Consider the following 17,593-nt stretch of genomic DNA (forward strand, 5'->3'; position numbering starts at 1 on the left):
TATTTGTGATTTTTTTTCTTATTTGTATATTTGAAAGTTAAGCTAAATACGAAATTAACAGGTTTACAGCTATACAATAGATATAGTTATTTTCGGTTACAAGTGACAGGTGCCAATTCATTACTATCATTTGACCTTGGATATTTCTTCATTAATAACTTCTTTGTTCTAGGTTAGCGTCTTTGATTGGGATATGTCCATGAAATTTTGTCCGCTCTTCCTTCTTATACGGTAGCGACTCGCGCCCTTGTGACGTCAGTTAATATTAAGCTATTTAACGTTACTCCAGACATGAGTACCCGGAGCAATAGTGTCACACAAGCCTACCCAAAAAGGATACGTTGCTAAAAATGACTTGCACTGATGGTTGCCGCCACAAACGACAACTTTAAAATGTTCTCTGTTGCGTACAAACGTCCTCAGGTTGCTACACTCAACAGTTTACGTATAATTTAATTTGAAAACTATGTTCCCGGAGAGTGACATACGGCGGTAGAGGGTTAATCAGGACGGACAAGGGCAGTCAGGACAGAGAACGGCTGTGCATTATATTTTCAGACTCAATCCCATTAGAGTAGCGAGCTAACGACAGAAAGTGTTTAAGCCGAGACATATCAGCCTTTATTCCCGTAAACTGTAAGCCGTGTATAATCTCCGAATAAAGCTAGACTAATCTCTACGCGGAGCCTCATTAATTCTCGTGACCACTATCACAGACCGAACAAATCTCAGGTCTTTTATATATGTAAATATTAAGTGTGGGGTGTGACTCTTCCACTAGGTCGTTATAATTGAAATTTTCAGGCAAATTTTCCGATGCGTTTCTTTTTTTTTTTTTCTTTAAAGAAAATAAATATAGTGCCACTGTGTGAAGTTATAAAAAAAATTATAAAGTATTTACTAAAGTTGAAGTTATGATATATATCTCTTTTAATGATATAAAATAAAACCTATTGAGGAACCTGTTTTTTCACGTTTTTCTTGAAAAAAGTGAAATGTCTGCACGTGTTGGATCCTTAAATATTGCTTGATCATATTTATAGAGAAGCCATTTGTCTTGATTTTTCATTTGCATATTTCGAAATTGGTGCCTAATCAATCATTAGTACAGTTGTATTAGTGGGTGGCAAAACGTAAATTTGAAGAATCAATGTACTGGTTTTCAAAGATCCTGGTTTTTAAGTGATTTTTCACCAAACCAATATTGTTTTACATGTCTTCTGGTAGGTTTGCTTTGAAATTGACTTGAGGAAATTAGAGAAAAATTTTCTAAACTAAATAAAAATCCACTTTATTTTTATTTCCCAACCTCTCAATGATAGGAATTTTTTCTACTCGTCATTTTTATGCGTGACTTGCATGACTGAATTTTTATATTTAATATTCATTGTATTTTTTAACGGGACTCGAAAAGTTATGGACGATATATAATAACACTTTGATTTGTTCAGTTTTTCCAGCAACCTTATGATGTTTGGTTCAATCCTTCCACCCTTGTCTCGCCATGAGGCTTAGCGGGTATTTTGGAAGCAAAACATCCCCTCCTGTAAGCTTCCTCCTTCAAAGCATTCCCTTTTCAAATCATTGTAAGATTAATAAGAACAAATCTCAGTAACTTTCACCTCAAAACATTTTTATGTCCAGCCGCCGAATTGTTAACATTTCATTTCATGCCCTATCCTTGAACGATGGCAGATTCCACTCATAGTCAAAATTTCTCTACGCTGTCATTGCATTTAAGCCCAACATTTTAAACGAATTTTCACGCTCTGCGATCAAAATTTCCTATCCATTTTCCGATCAATATTTAAAGGATTATTGTTTTTCCAATCATTATTTTCCACCCAATTTCCAAGCAGAATTTCCCACCGATTTTCCGAACAGCATTTTGTACTCGCTTTCCGAGCAATATTTTTATTCCATCTCACTGACGTAATTATTGAGCCGTCCAAGCTCTAGCATTTTATAGTATTTATGATGCCAGATTGATATCGCGTCTGCGACGAGAAAGTAGATTATATGAATAGCCTCTGGAACTGACTGAGCTGACTGAAACTTGTATAAATTTGATCTAATAGATTTCAAAATTGCTAGTAAATTCTTTTTCATTTAGCCAAGGATCTACTACATTAGTTTCTCTGTTCAGGTCCTATATGAAAACCAAAAAAAAAGTTTCCTCATGATTCCTGATTGCATACCTCGCGATGAATATATTATTTGGTTTTTTATTCAAATAATAATAAATAGAACACATTATTTAAAGCTATTCAGCTTCATACGAGATCAAATTTAATCTCAATTTTATCCAAGCTTCTTTTAATGAAAATACAAATTAGTTTTGTGTTTCAAAAATCTCCAGTCAAACGAGTTATTGATGACGTAAAAGGTACAACCAAAGTCACCGAACTGGAACATTGACGGCGATTGGCGGAGATTCGAGGGCGCCAGAATACACTTATGCCAATAGGCACTAAGTTATGCAGTAAAATAAGACAGTGGTATTTTTTCCGATATGTAAATGGCATCGGCTTCATTCATTCATATTCCAGTCATTCATCTATGATTTTTTAGAGAAAGTATTAAAGAATCTAAAGGTTCGGAGTTGAACTTTATTGTTTTCTAGTTGGATTTCGTCCATGTCCAACCTCTTCCATTCGTTAAAAAAATTCTATTCGTAGAAAAATTTATTAAATCGCCATTGCGAAATATATTCATTCCATCATAATAATATGCAAAGACACAATTCGACAGTTGATTAATTCTTATGTAAATCTTTGGTATTTTTCCATTTAAACTGAGAGCTGAATGAATTGGTAAATCAGCGCACCCTTATTATACGCACGGTGCTTCGTTGCTTTGCTCATCTTTCTAAAGAGGATCGTTTAATGGTTTTTGGTGGCAGAAAAAATATGAGCAACACCTGCTAGTGATGAATAAATAGAGGTCTATTTATTTGGTGGAATGAAGGTGATTACTTTGTGTGTGGTGCGCGTTCAATTTCATTTTCTTGTGTATGTTCTGTTAGGCTAGTTGTCGATGCATTAACATTGTTTGATTTTCAGGGAAACCTTGATTGTAAGTTCGATTAGTAAACTTGATTTTTCTCTTACTTGTATGCTTGATGAGCGCACTCGGATTGAACACTATAATTAACATGCATGGGAGCTTATTTGAGCTCTAAATATGTTTTCATTTAATTGCTCTTATGATCATCGGAGGGCCCCAACTCAGCCTATATCACCGGATAGCATTTTCAATTGTTAAATTTAAATTTAACTGCTCATTCATATTGTGAAACCCTCTTTTCATTTAAACATACAAAGGCAACCCAATTTCAAGAAGTGATGTGTTCCACGTTATAAGTTTCTATGATGATGTGTGATGTGTTCCACGTTAAGTTTCTGCACAAAATCGATGTCATTGCTTCCTGTCAACAATCTAACCCTTAATGAGATAAAAGGAGTTAATCGCCAACTCAAATGGAATGAAAAGCGTATATGCAATTGAATTCAATTTGCCTTCAAGTTAACAGGTTCCTGAAAGCTGTACTTGTTTACTTATAATTTTCATGCTTCTCTATAACTTAAAATTACTATCTGTGGACTCGTAAATCTTAAATTTTTAAACAACAATGCAGTAGCATTCACAATTCATTTTAATATATTTATTTTTTTACCCAGTAGTTAGTACACCTATTGTAAAAATTTGTTATTTTTCTTCTATTCTTTTGTGGAGGTCGCCGGGAACTACCTGTTTTAAAATCATTAAAAATTGCAGAGGACGGCTGATGATCGAGAATTTCTGAGTTCCGCTTTTTACAGGTATAATTTTCGCTCGCATTTGTAAGTTTCATGTATTTTCTTATTATTTCAGCTCGCTTGAGATTTAATAATTTTATAAAGTCTGACAATTAGACGCAACGCTGGCAGCAGCCACTGCATCCCGATGAATAACCTAACTCATCAGTCTGCTTGAATCGCAAGTTCATTAATAATTTAAAGCAAAGAATGCGCCAGGCATGCAGTAAACTTATTTCACGTTTTATTTGCTTCTATAATTTCACTCAAAAATCTTCAATAGAGTCAGACTAACTGGCCGCCCCAAAAATTATTAAAATTGTGTAGTTATCTCCTGCACTAAGCGTGGTTTAGATTCCACTGTTATTTCATCTCCATTCAAATTGAAGTCTTTCAACGCTATTTCAGACAGCGCGCAATGATTAATCAACTAATTTTTTAACCATTCACCTTGTTCTAAACTATTTTTTTGAAGTGCCAAACGAAACTTATTCAGATTCATTAGCAGTGAATTTGACGAGACAACAACTCAATCGTAACCAAAAATCACTGCCACGAATTCGAGTGAGAGCGCGGTCATATTACATGAAGGAATCTACTTACGAACAATAACGTCTAATTTAATTATTTCATATTAGAGTAAAGTATTGATTTCATGATCATTAAATGGTTTTAACAATGGCGAACCATGGCGAACGGAGAAACATCGAAGGCCGACTTCCACGACGCGAGCAATTATTTCTAACACTTGACGACGTCCGCTAATATGCATCAGATTTTAAGAGGATCTTTTATCAAGGCCCTGAAGAGCTTGCCTGAGCTTGTCCTTCATCCTTGACGCTAACGATCTCCAAGCGCCGACTGTTCACAGACCAAAAGAATTCAAAGGGAAATTTCAGCTTTGCCTGAAGAAGTCTTTAGTCGCCGGAGTGAGAAAGCGAGAGACTTTGTCGCCTTTATTGTACGTCTTTATAATTTTTTTATGTTCTACATGGTTCTTTCACATGAGAATTTTATAAATGTATTGCTGTGTTTAAATAATTTGTTTGCTTGAATCGCCAATTACTCGTGAATTTAAATGCATAGCACATAACAGCATACCCACTAAGATTTTATTAAAAAACTTTAAAAAAAAAACAAAGAAAGTAAAAAATCACAATATAGGTTTCAACATCTCTCCACAGCTTCCATAACGTGGGATTTGGAATGAACGAAGTGCGTTCGTTATAATTACTAGTAATAAATGTATAAACATGAAAACGGAGCAATAAACCGTTATTTGAGTATCTTCTTTGTGCACGAAACTCAAGCAAAAACTTGATAATAATAACGGTTCATAAACCAATTATGATAACGAAGTAATGAATTATATTGAGAGCGTTCACCAAACAAGGCTCATGCATTTTCTTTTTATTTATTAGGAAAACTTTAAGCTTGTACCGTATATTCAACTCTTGGAAAAGCTAATCATTGATTGGTTAAAATGTTCAATAATACCCTAGATCTTTCATTTACAAAGAAAAATATTGATGAATATGTGATGAATATGAATATTCACAATATACTAGTGGATATGACAAAAGAACGATGAGCTAAAAGCTCTATGAATAATGGCTGTGTTTTGATGTAGCAGACGAGCGAGGTTCTGACGGCTTTACTGCGAAGAATATTTACGGATCATATTCTCCAAATTCATTGAACATTGAGAAAAAATTTGAAACTTAGGCTGAGTAATAAATAACATTTTTGAGGAGGCCTGGATCATTGAAAAATTTTTTACTATATTTTAATGAAGGAAATGTTTAATAAAAACACAAAAGACTACACACTATAGAAACTGCGCCCGGAACGAAGGAAAGCTTTAATAAAAACACAAAAGACTATACACTATAGAAACTGCTCACACATCACGGCTGAGTACACGTAATTTCTGCGGATCTGCGCACACATCTTACGTCAAGGCTGCGCAACCACGTAACATAATCGCAGAAGTATTTTAACGGATTAGTCGAATTAATATTATAAATTGTAGATGAACTCGCATCTATGAGAATTGGTTTTACTAATGCACATTATTATAATCACATTGTAATCAATTATTTTTAATTCTTCAAAAGTTCTACAAATGGTAGTTCAAAGAGTTACTTGAATGATTTCCTGTTATGGATTTTGGAATCAAGTTGAGTCAAATGAAACTAAAGAAGATATTTTTTGTGAAAATAATTGCAGTGCATGTCAGCTCGATCTCTGGTCAGCAGTTGCCTCGATCTTACGTCAGCAGTCGGCCAAATCCTATTTAAGCAATCGGCTAGATCCTACGACAGGAGTCTGCCAGATCCGACATCAACAGTCGGCGCAATCCTACGACAGCATTGGGCTTGATCCTTCGTTAGTAGTCAACCCAATCCTACGATAGCAGTCGGCCCGATGCTACGATAACAGTCGGCCAGATCCTACGGCAACAGTTGGCCATACCCTATGCCCCAAAACAAACGTCACAGCCGTAGCCGCAAAAGTGTGTGGTACACAGCAGTCACATCTGTAGACGAAAAAATGATGCTGCATGCATTATTGAACATTAAAATGAATGACACATATAAAATGTTAATTAAAAAGTAAAATGTTTTATATTGATGTTACTAAATTTATAAAAGTGACCGAATTATTTTTCGTTGCTAACATTTCACGGTCTAAATTCAGTCCGCTTGTACATTCATTAATACATGAACGTCCACTAACGGCGAATTTTCTGCACACAAATCATGAATAAATTTCTCATTGAATATGTCGCTATGGCTAGTTAGCTAGTTAAATTAATTAAGAGCTAAACTAATTAAGAGCTGATTAAACTAATTAAGAGCTGTTGCCATCGGCAACAGGCCATGGGCCTATTTCTTCAGCGCCGACACTTCTATTCTATTCTAAACATGTTTAGGTACTTTGAAAGAGATGCAAAAAAATTTTTCCAACTATGCAGCTAAATTTAATTTTTAATTGGGGATAAACTACTGTTAATCAAGTAAAAAAGTGGGATTGAAACTTCCGCACAATAATGGTTATCATTTCTTATTAATAATGCAATAAGGAAGCGATACATACTGTAAAGACAGTAATGCGATGGATTAAAACCTTAATATCTTGAATTTCCACCGAATTCTAGTCACGATCTTCATTTTTCCATTCGGACAGACAGCTTAGAAAATGAAGCTAGTATATTTCAAATCGTGGACGAGTCAAACTCATTTCCCGCCTCATTGAGAACGCAGCGTACGTCTTACTTTACCACTACGCATGACCTACGGGACGCAAGTTCTTCGGCAATGGCAGAAATGGCGCACTTTACGCCGCACAATAATGCTACGTACACCATCGGCATCACCGCCGTGCAATAATGCTGCACCATCGGCATCACCGCCGTGCAATAATGCTACACCATCGGCATCACCGCCGTGCAATAATGCTGCACCATCGGCATCACCGCCGTGCAATAATGCTGCACCATCGGCATCACCGCCGTGCAATAATGGTGCGCCGTCTTCATCACTCTCCGAAGTGTCCGATTTATTGCCTCTAGCGCCGCAGGGCATTGCTGCGCCTAGCAGTTATTACTTGTTTATCTCATAAAAAACACATGTTCTCTGAATGCGTATACGTCAAATGACTGAATCACTTTTTAGCGCATTTTCTCATTTATGGAAAAAAGGCGCTATTGTGCTCGCCATGTCCGGCTGTCCGTCCGTCTGTCTGTCTGTCCATCCGTGACTTCACATTTTCGTCAACGAGAAAATGCGCTCTCTGTCACTCACTGCAGTGAGTACTGAGTTATATTTTTTTTAATCAAGTCAAGTGATTGATGAATGTCATATGAATTTAAAAAGCTGCCACGTTTCATTCTGTAAATAACATCACAATTCAATGTCACGATGACGTCTCAATTCATTCTCACAATATCTCGATTTATACAGTGACTAAAAATTTCACTCTCAAAATTATTTTTAGTTAAACTGCCACCAACGAAGTTAGTTTTGAAACGATTTTTGCATCATACAGCGGTAATTGGATTTATTTACAAATTTAATAGCAAAATTAGTCAGCCTGACCAATCGAACAGTGACCAATGGCTGACCACTCAAACAGTGACAATGGCCGACCATCGGCGAGTCGCTCAAGTTTATTTTAATGCAGTAGATCTTGCCTTTGTTGTACGGAATTACCTGTCGTGAACAAGCGCGTCTCAACTTCCGCTCGCTCAGAAATGAGATTATGTTTCCGCTGCGCTCTGCTGGCCATCAAAAAGTTTATACTGGTTTTTGATGTTCAGTGAGCGATATCGCTTCTTCGGTGATCTTGATCCTGCAATCTCCAATATAATTTTCATGAAGAATCTGCCGGGGTGAACATAAATTATGACTGATGAAAATTATGACTCTCATTTTATACATTGTTTATATTATTAGGGTATGGGTCATTAAATGACAAAACATTAGGTTTTTTGTCGTTATACATAAAATACCGGGAAATTTTATGCATCGTATTCAAGCGCGAGTATGAATATAGTATTGGTGCGCGAGGATGTGTTAAAGTTTGAACGAATAGCATAGTCATTTATTGATTTACTTTCAATAATTTTGTATGCTATGCAATTTAAACGCGTAGGTTGCGGAGGTGCAACGGATATAAATAAGGAATGGCAAGTTTACATTGGCTACGAGTTCAAACTTTACAATAAACTCTTCCACTTAATCTGCTCAGTAGTTGGCCTGATAATCCTGCATCTGCCGGTAAGAACAGCATTCCAAAAAGGGATGGATTCCTATACCAAGTTGGAGACTACTTAAATCCCACGATACAAAAAGGAGATGGCTCCAAGGCAAAATGAAGGAAATGTTGTCGAGTTTGCCAGATGTTTTCTTCAATCAGAGGTTCGTAGTTTGGAGTGTAGTGTCATCACAAGTCTGTCAGAACTCTCAACTTTACAACTTTGTTGAGTTGCTGCAACACATAAACTTCCGCAACTTATGAGCTTTTGCCTTCAAAAACACAAATTTGCTCTTCTCCCGCTGAACTTTATCTGCCAATCGTCAGTCTAGAATTTCCACACAAAAGAGAGAGGATTGGGAATCTCGTGAACTTTTTCGTAAGCTGATTGAAAAATTGATATTTTATGCAGTGTACAAAACAATTAAAAATTACCGAACAATCCTCTCCGTAAGTTGGGTGATAAGACAGTGATCTTAACGTACAAAAAAATAAGTTTGATGACCGTATGTTGGTAGGCTAAAAATGCAAGGTTGTTTTAATATAATATAATATAATATAATATAATATAATATAATATAAATATAATATAATTTGTTTGATGGTTCATAATGATCAAGCGTAGAACAAAAGGCCAGCCATGGTTAATGTTTAAGTTATTAAAAAAACGATTTGAAGAGAAATAATTTTTTTTGGTCGAAGTTCAAACCAAATGGCTGTATCGACATAAAGAGAACGATGGACGGTGCAGCGCCGACGATACGCCGCGACTCGAAAATTTATATAACGTCCTCTGAGCAGCTTTGAATTTGGTTGATTGAAGATCTAATACCTCAAACAACCACAAAATCATCAATCTGATATCTTGATACCTCGAGAGTATTACGTTGAGTTAAGTTATGTTCACGCTCAAGTGACTTGAGTGTGATCATTCTCAATCGTACAAACGTTTTTTTTATTCAATTTCTCTTGTTAAGTTATTGGTGTATAGTTTAATTTAACTTTCAATAATCTGTTAATTAACAATGAAATTCGGCATTAATAAGTACACTTTTCGATTGATCGGCGACAATCCTTCAGTGGGTCGATTAAAATGTGAAGATAATCATATGAATCAAATGAGATTATTATCCTGCATGTGATCTTTATAAACATATTAAATACGGAAACATGTTTTGTATATTATCGTACATAACCATTATTATTGAAAGTTTTGGTATTAAGTTACAAGCGTCTCGCATCACCTGCCCAATTATCGGCTTAAGAAGCCAGCTTGAGAAGCGATCCGCAAAGCCGCCTGATGCCTGAGCTTGTCTTAAGCCCCAATGCAAATATAAGAAAACTTACAAGCTCATTTAGATGTCACCACTTCGCTGCAGGGTTTGCTTTGAGCGATCTTATAAACCTAGGTCACAAAATTGTTCAGACCGTAGCCTCCAATCATTGCTTCAAATGAAAAATAAGAAGGTTAAATTTATTTATTTTGTGCTTGTCTTCGAAGCACTGATTACTTGTGAACCAATCTTGCACCGTGTAAATTATCAAGCATATATTTATTTATACTTCGTTCGTCTATGGATTTAATTTGGCTGTAAAAGGCTCCAATTACTGCATTAAATACATTATAGAGTAATTAGATAATTATTACAATTATTTATTATTACAAGTAATTATTACAATTAAATACATTATTACTGCATAGAGAATACATAAGTGTTCTCCAACTCTGCATGAAAAGTTCCATTTCCCGATTATTCGCAGTTTATCATTCATTTTCTTGTAACGAGATCAAAGACCAGAATTATACTATGATGATCTACATGTTTTTGGTTTTGTAACAAACGTTGGCATCACCTAGGTTCAAATGCGTGAAGTAGCAAGAACTCTTGGGGGAATTGAGCGTTTAACGGTAATGAGGCAGATAACCTCGTCTCCTTACAAGCTCCGGGATGACGCCTGGTGCCAGAAAATAGAGGCAATGTGCCATCAGAGACGGAAGGTGTCTTGTTAGCGAGTAACTGCTGCTACAAAACAGCCTATCAAGGTGGTGTAGTCATCAGAAGCACCTAATGATAGTGACTCTTCAAACATTGAATTCAACTGTCATCTTACAACATTTACAACCAACATTTTAATAAGTGATTCGGAAACGATTATTCCTGAACTACATTCAATCATCCCATCCACATCTAACACACAATTAGCCACCCAACTAGAACGTTTACTTACTATACATACGGAAAATTTGAATGCTTCGTTACATTTTCATCTTGGGATTTACAACAAGCCGAATCGCATTAGCGATCTTTCTTCACCAGTCGCATTGAGTATATAGCAATGATTCCTCATTTTCAATTACTTCAAACACTAAGCGTTGGAAAATGAAGCAGCGGGGACAAAATGTAGAATATTAATTTAAATCTGGTAACAGTTTCTTTCTTTCTGTGCTTTAGGATAAATAAACAATTACTCTCTATCAGAATTAAAGAGAATTTATTTTATTTTAAAGTACCAAACTTTTTCTAATCGTATTTTGACTTGCTATTTTACCCAAAACTCGTAATATTTTTTCATTTGTCATGGAAGCCTAGCACTTGCCTATGAGAGGCCTAACTGGTCGAAATACAATTTACCGAGCAAAATTTGACCAAAGAAGTTATGGATAAAATTTAAACTGATAACATAAAATTTTCCCAAAAGAGACTACTTTCGGACAGATTCGAAATAAGAATCACTTGACGATGAGACTTCCTGTGAATTACGTATGCTTTTCTAGTTTTACATCGAACGACCAAGAAAATATTGATAACACAGTCAGCAATTAAGACCGATAATTATTACTGGGTAAATTTTGATAATGCAGTTAGCAATAAAGACCGATAATTTGTATAGGTTAAATTACAATTACCACTTACAGAGAATTACCTCTTACAGAAAAGTGATTGATTCTCCATAATAATGACCACTTTCTGCGTCGTTTCAATCATAAGTAATCCTGCACAGTAAATGTTTCTCCCTGATTACGACTGTTGCCTCACCATGAATAACACGTGCGTTCCAATTCATCGACAAAACATAATCCCAATGTCAGATCATCCACATTGTTTTCAATATAATAGAAATGACGAGTGGTACAATTTAAACTAAGCTTGCATATTTTTTATCCCTGGACAATAAATTCTCCTATAACGCTATAATCTTGAAACGTAATTGCGTATAAAATAGACGGAGGTGAAGTACAAACCTGTGTGTACAGATAAGAATAATCATTTGCTACTGGCGACCACTCCGTAAAAATTAGCATGGGAAAACTGTTATCCGTGCAACAGTTGTCGTTTCGGCCACATAATACGTGAAATTTGATTCCATTTGTGGCTTTAAACGTGCATCAAGAGATCAAATTTTGAAGGCAGCGTAAAATTTATGGTCGCCATAAGGGTTTGCAAAATTGCTCTTAAAATTTCGTAGAAGAGCCACTCTGCGCGACCAGCAATGGTCACCGTGGCAAGGAAATGAACTAATATCTGCTGCGCCATCCTCCCCTGCGTGGACCAGCGCCATCATTACACGAGAGCCATTTGAACTCGCAACACCACGGCTGACGCAGAAATTCTGTGCGGAATTTAGGCTTTAGATATTTAAATTTTTAGATGCACTCTCAACTTTATGATAAATAACTGAGAGCTCTTTTGTGAACGATGCGATTATGTAAGGTTGTCATTTGGATAAATAGCTCTCTAGCTAATCGTTTAACTCATAGTTCTGCGATGGTTTTGTAAAACAAATCACATTTTCAGGCGTTCATGCTGTGGCAGTCAAGGTTTTGGGGACTGCTGTACAATGGATGTATTCATTAAACCGAAAAACTGGCTTGAATATTGCGATAGTATGTTTTGTTGTACATATTTTCATGTTTTTCTCGTTATTAAATTACGTCCGGTTTCATGCCTATTTGATTTAGTATTAAATAAGTGCAATCACTAATCTCACAGGCATTAATTGGTTATCTTGAAAAAAAAACACAAAGAAGAAAGTCAAAATCGTTCAATTACAACATGAATAAAATGAACAGTGTTTTAATTTCACCGTATTCATGCGGCAAATTTCATCTTCACAGCATTTTCATTGTTTACTCACATATAATATTGAATCATATATTGGAACAAATAGGAAGAAAATCTAAGGGGAATGCACCGAAGATTTAATTAGAAAGTCGAACGTCTTCCAATTGGGTGGGTCTCCCTGTGAACTTTTAATTCTTATCTAATTGTGTTCAGGTATACATAAATTAAAGTGGCAGCTAAGAGATTTCAACGCAATCATAAATAATAATCGGAAGGTATTTTTGGATTAAAATAATTATCTTTAATTTAATTGAATTTCTTTAATTGAATAATTTCCTAACAAAATTTTCTTATTACTTTTATCTTACATTATCGTCAAGAAATGCACCTTCTTTTTCTCATTTCTTTGACTCAGTTACTTTCACTAAATGCATCCTTTAAATTCACCACCACTAACTGTAACGATGGTCATAGGGAAAAGTCACAGTTTTGTCTAATTGATGTAATTTAGCCTCGATCGTGCGCACTTTTATCCTAAAAGACCTTGCAAAAAAGACTAGCTATTGATTAGGTAGCCTGTTGCCCTTATGACCCAACCGTGACCACACGCAGCCTTTAACAAGTACTGCATGTGAATGGTGTTAGTGCCCACACGGTTAGGATGAACTGTTTTAAAGTTTTCAATTATAATTTTGTTTGCCCCTACGTTTAATTATTGGCCGTACGATCAAACTAGCTAAATTGGTGTGTCCTCAATAACCCCAAAAATTTATTTCGAACAGTGAACATTCACTGTCGAAATTATTGAATGTGAATGGTTTTGTGTTGATTATAGTGACAACCCACTATTGAAATCCTTATGTGCGATGTGATGCAATGCTTATGAGATTTGTAGCATAAAAAAGAAAGTGATCTCGAAGGTTAATATACTCACTTTGATTCAGTGATAAGATTTTTTGCTATAATTCGTTGTGGAATTGAATGTGAATATTACGTTTCAATTGATTATGTTACAAATGTGTTTAATGAGTTAGTTAATGAGTTAAAATTCAGCGTTTGATGGTTACGCGTGAAGACAAATCAATATATGCAAACTCTTTCCGCAAAAAAAATTCAAAGCCTGCGGAATACGAGTACATGAAACTACGAGTACGCGAATCTACAATGTACAGTCCGTATGTTTTCTCAATTCTCACTAGCTTTTTTCGTGATTTCAAGTATTAAATAAACATGAAGTTTGACCTAATCTAGTTATTGGGGGCTCAAGTGGCAGGAGAGCGGAGGCTGAGAGCCTTCTTGTCAGTCTTTTTCCTTTGCGTGCCGCGTTTCGAGAGACGTAAGCACGAAATTAAGTGTCAAGAGGCACTCAAGAGCGCCAAAGTGCAGCTCTTAGACTTGAGCAACTTTAGTGCAAGAAAAACGGTTGAGCGGACTCATGAAAGATGTCAATATGCTTGCGCCCAAAATGTACTGTAATCAAGTTATCTTAACTTAGAAATGAGATATAGAAATTTGTTTTATTTTTCAGGGTTAATTTAAAAATTTCTGAAAAGCCATGACATAAAAAAGTTTTCGCTAGCCCAATGCAAATTTTAATTTAATTCGTTTTCCAGGTACCATTCGTTCGCCCCTGAAATTAGCGTTTGTCACATAACTAACCGATACAAAATAATCATATCTATTTTTCAGATTGTTGATTTGTTGGACGTGTGCTTCATGTCTCGTACTCGTAATATATACATATGTTATTCACGTGCGTATCCAAGATATTACTGTCAAATTGGGATGTTACTTTACCTGAAATTTCATTCAGAGTGGTCGAGCCATAACGCATTTGACTGTGAAGGACAAAGTTGAACAATAATATTTAAAGGTGATAATTTTTATTTGGCCCGTTAATTTTTAATCCGTTATAAAACACAAATTTGCTTTGAGTGACAACAAGGATACAAAATGGGAGTTCCATGCAACATTTTCGCTGGAACGAGGCATTCTTCATGAAAACGGGCGTTTGTATTGAAATCATTAACTGGAAATATGCAATGCTTAAATTCCGGATGACTGGGGAAAGGTACAGGATTTTTTGATTGCAGAGATTCTGTCCCATGCAATGCCGGGTTTACCAGTCAGTATCTTCTACATGACTTATTTTCTACACTGGTTCTGTGTCTTCTATCTCCTACTTTATATAACAATTCTCTTTAACTTCACTTCCTGTTGTTTGTTTGTTTGTCTGCTACAAATCTTATAATCGATATTTAACTCACTTCTACCTCTCCAATCGACTTGAAATTTCGCAATCTTGCGTAAAGTTGGAGACAATGCACAAACCAATTGACAGAAGAAATAATTTCAGAAATTAAAAAAAAAATAATATTAAAAAATTAAAAAATAATTTTGTCTGCTACAAATCTTATAATCAATATTTAACACACCTGTCCAATCGATCTGAAATTTTGCACAGTTGCGTAAAGTCGGAGACAATGCATGAATTAATTGACAGATAAATAATTGTGAAAATATTTTTACTGATAAATAAATAATTGTAAAAAGAATTTTTTAATATTCGAATATAAAATTAGAAATTCATTCAACATCGGAGACACTAAATTCTTTAGAAGCGTTGTCCATAAAAAGTAATTTTTAAACACATATTTCTTATTTCTCTCGATGACTGGATTCATTCCTGAAGGATTGCGGGTTGATACATAGCAATAAGGAAGACAGCAAGATATCTTGCAATATGAGAAGCTTTTTCTATTTTCAGTTCATTTAGGTTTAAAGAAACTTTATCTTCCAGCGACCCAGTACTGTTTAAGAAGCTTTACTCCTAGCAACCCATAGTTGTTTAAGAAGCTACACCCTTAGCAACCACTATTATTTTAAAATAGATTTATCACCCGGCAACCTACTAATGATACAAGAGCTTTTTCTCCTTTAACGGAGGTTTTTTAAGAAGCCTTTTCTCCCTGTAACTACTATTAATTAGAGATTTTTATTACACAGTAACACATCACTTTTCAATAACTTTTATCTCCCAACAATACAATATTTTAAAACAAATTATTTCCAAACAACCCCTTGTTAATTAAGAACCTTTATCTCCCAGCAACCGACTATTGTTCAACGAGCACTATCTCAACCCACTATTGCACCAGAATTGCCATTCACGACAGCAATGGAGATTCAGATTAGTGATTTGTCCATTTTATGTGCACGAAATATTTAGCTGCGACGGTAAATTGCATAGGAGGGTCGAACCAAATTCGTTGTGGGAAAACTTCGTTGTAACGTGACGGCTTGATAAAAGTTTTCCGAGCTCACGAGCCTTTCTGGTGTCAGAACAGGAAAATTTATAGCACTGGATGACGTCACGAAATTTTTAAGATTTTGAGTGAAATTTCCTATGTAAAATGGCTCCTGCGGTGCTTCACAGACTGTCAATGAAATTTGGGTCGCTATATAAGAAAATAAACAAGCCCGTCGGCAACAGTGCAAAAAACAGTAATTAAATGTACTCATTTCGTTATTTGGTGTATTAATATTGATATTTCATATCGGCATAGGTAATCTTAAAAGTTATTAATGAAACCTTTTTCTCGAACCGTTTTGAATTACCATCTTGTAGACAGTAATTGTTGAAGACTCTCGCCCCTCCCAGTCGTGCCCATAACAGAAGACGATAGAGTCGCAATGGGTAGTGAGCTCATGCTTGTGAATAGCGTCTACGGCTTTTGTGTATGAACTTTTTTATTGCAGCTGAGCGTTGGTACAAATCGGACATGACTATCTTGATTTAATAAGGTTATTATTCAATCATACCTGGCGTTATATTAACATCAAATTAAGAAAAAACTAGGTATTGCCTCCCTGTTTTTACTCTACTTTCTTCTATCTCTCTTGAGGCGTTTAAACAAAACTGTTCGATGATTATAAATGAGCTGCATGAACGAATATGAAATTCTCTTGTAAAAAACACATATAACAAATATTTTTCTCCGTCATAATAATTCCAAATGATTCACAGTGTCATTTAAGTATTTTGATCGGCTATATAAACTTTCGTGCCTAAATTACTTTCCTTATATTCTCTCAGTCGATTAAAAAATATTGTCCAATATGTAAACGTCATCGAGGAAAAACAATTGATTTTTTATGTCTATAGCCACATAAATATTTAGCAAAACCTGGCCTGGTAGTCTAGCAAACGTGCAATATCCCCGTAGCAGCCGTCGCCTGTCGTTAACTTCTTACGACGTCGAGACAAATGGCCTGCGATAACGGCGGAGGTTGTCATTGAGGAAGCGGTAGTTTTTAAAAAAATATTTCTCTATTATTATTCGATATTATTCACATAATAATGAATATTCGAACTCCATCATTGCCGCTTGGAAAGCCGTCGTTTCAAACATTTTTTTATTCAGTATTGGTCGGCATTATCCACGCGTTCGATAGCGATTCACTGCCACCTTCCCACTGGGAAAGCAGTAATTTAAAAAAATCATTTCCCAATTATTCGTCGCCATAATTAATGCAAGTGGTGAATATTCAAGATGCATACTATATATTTCTCGTATAATCACTCTCATCAGATATTGATATCGATTTTCTAATAGACATGAAAAAATTTTGCACAGGGTGTGACATTTTGCCGACTTGAATAGTTTTTACTTCATTTATACTCCGTCCGAGAAATAGGCATTGTCCTGGCTGCATTTTCAGCAAATAGAAGAAACTTCTAAGCCGCAGGTCTGAACTGTGACTACAGTACATCCAATGACCTGATGCGTGTAAGAGGCCAACTCAACACAATTTCAATATTAGTTCGTAATCTATTCGTGCGCGACCATGATAGAGCATGCACCAGCCCATGAAATAATTAGGTACTAAAATACATAAAAGCCATACGTACGTCTACAACCTCTGCTTTAACTGTTCTCCATTTCACAGTTATTAACAACCATGACCGTACCT

The sequence above is a fragment of the Hyalella azteca genome, unplaced genomic scaffold (assembly GCF_000764305.2).
Source record: "Hyalella azteca isolate HAZT.00-mixed unplaced genomic scaffold, Hazt_2.0.2 contig7358, whole genome shotgun sequence".
Lineage (NCBI taxonomy): Eukaryota > Metazoa > Arthropoda > Malacostraca > Amphipoda > Hyalellidae > Hyalella > Hyalella azteca.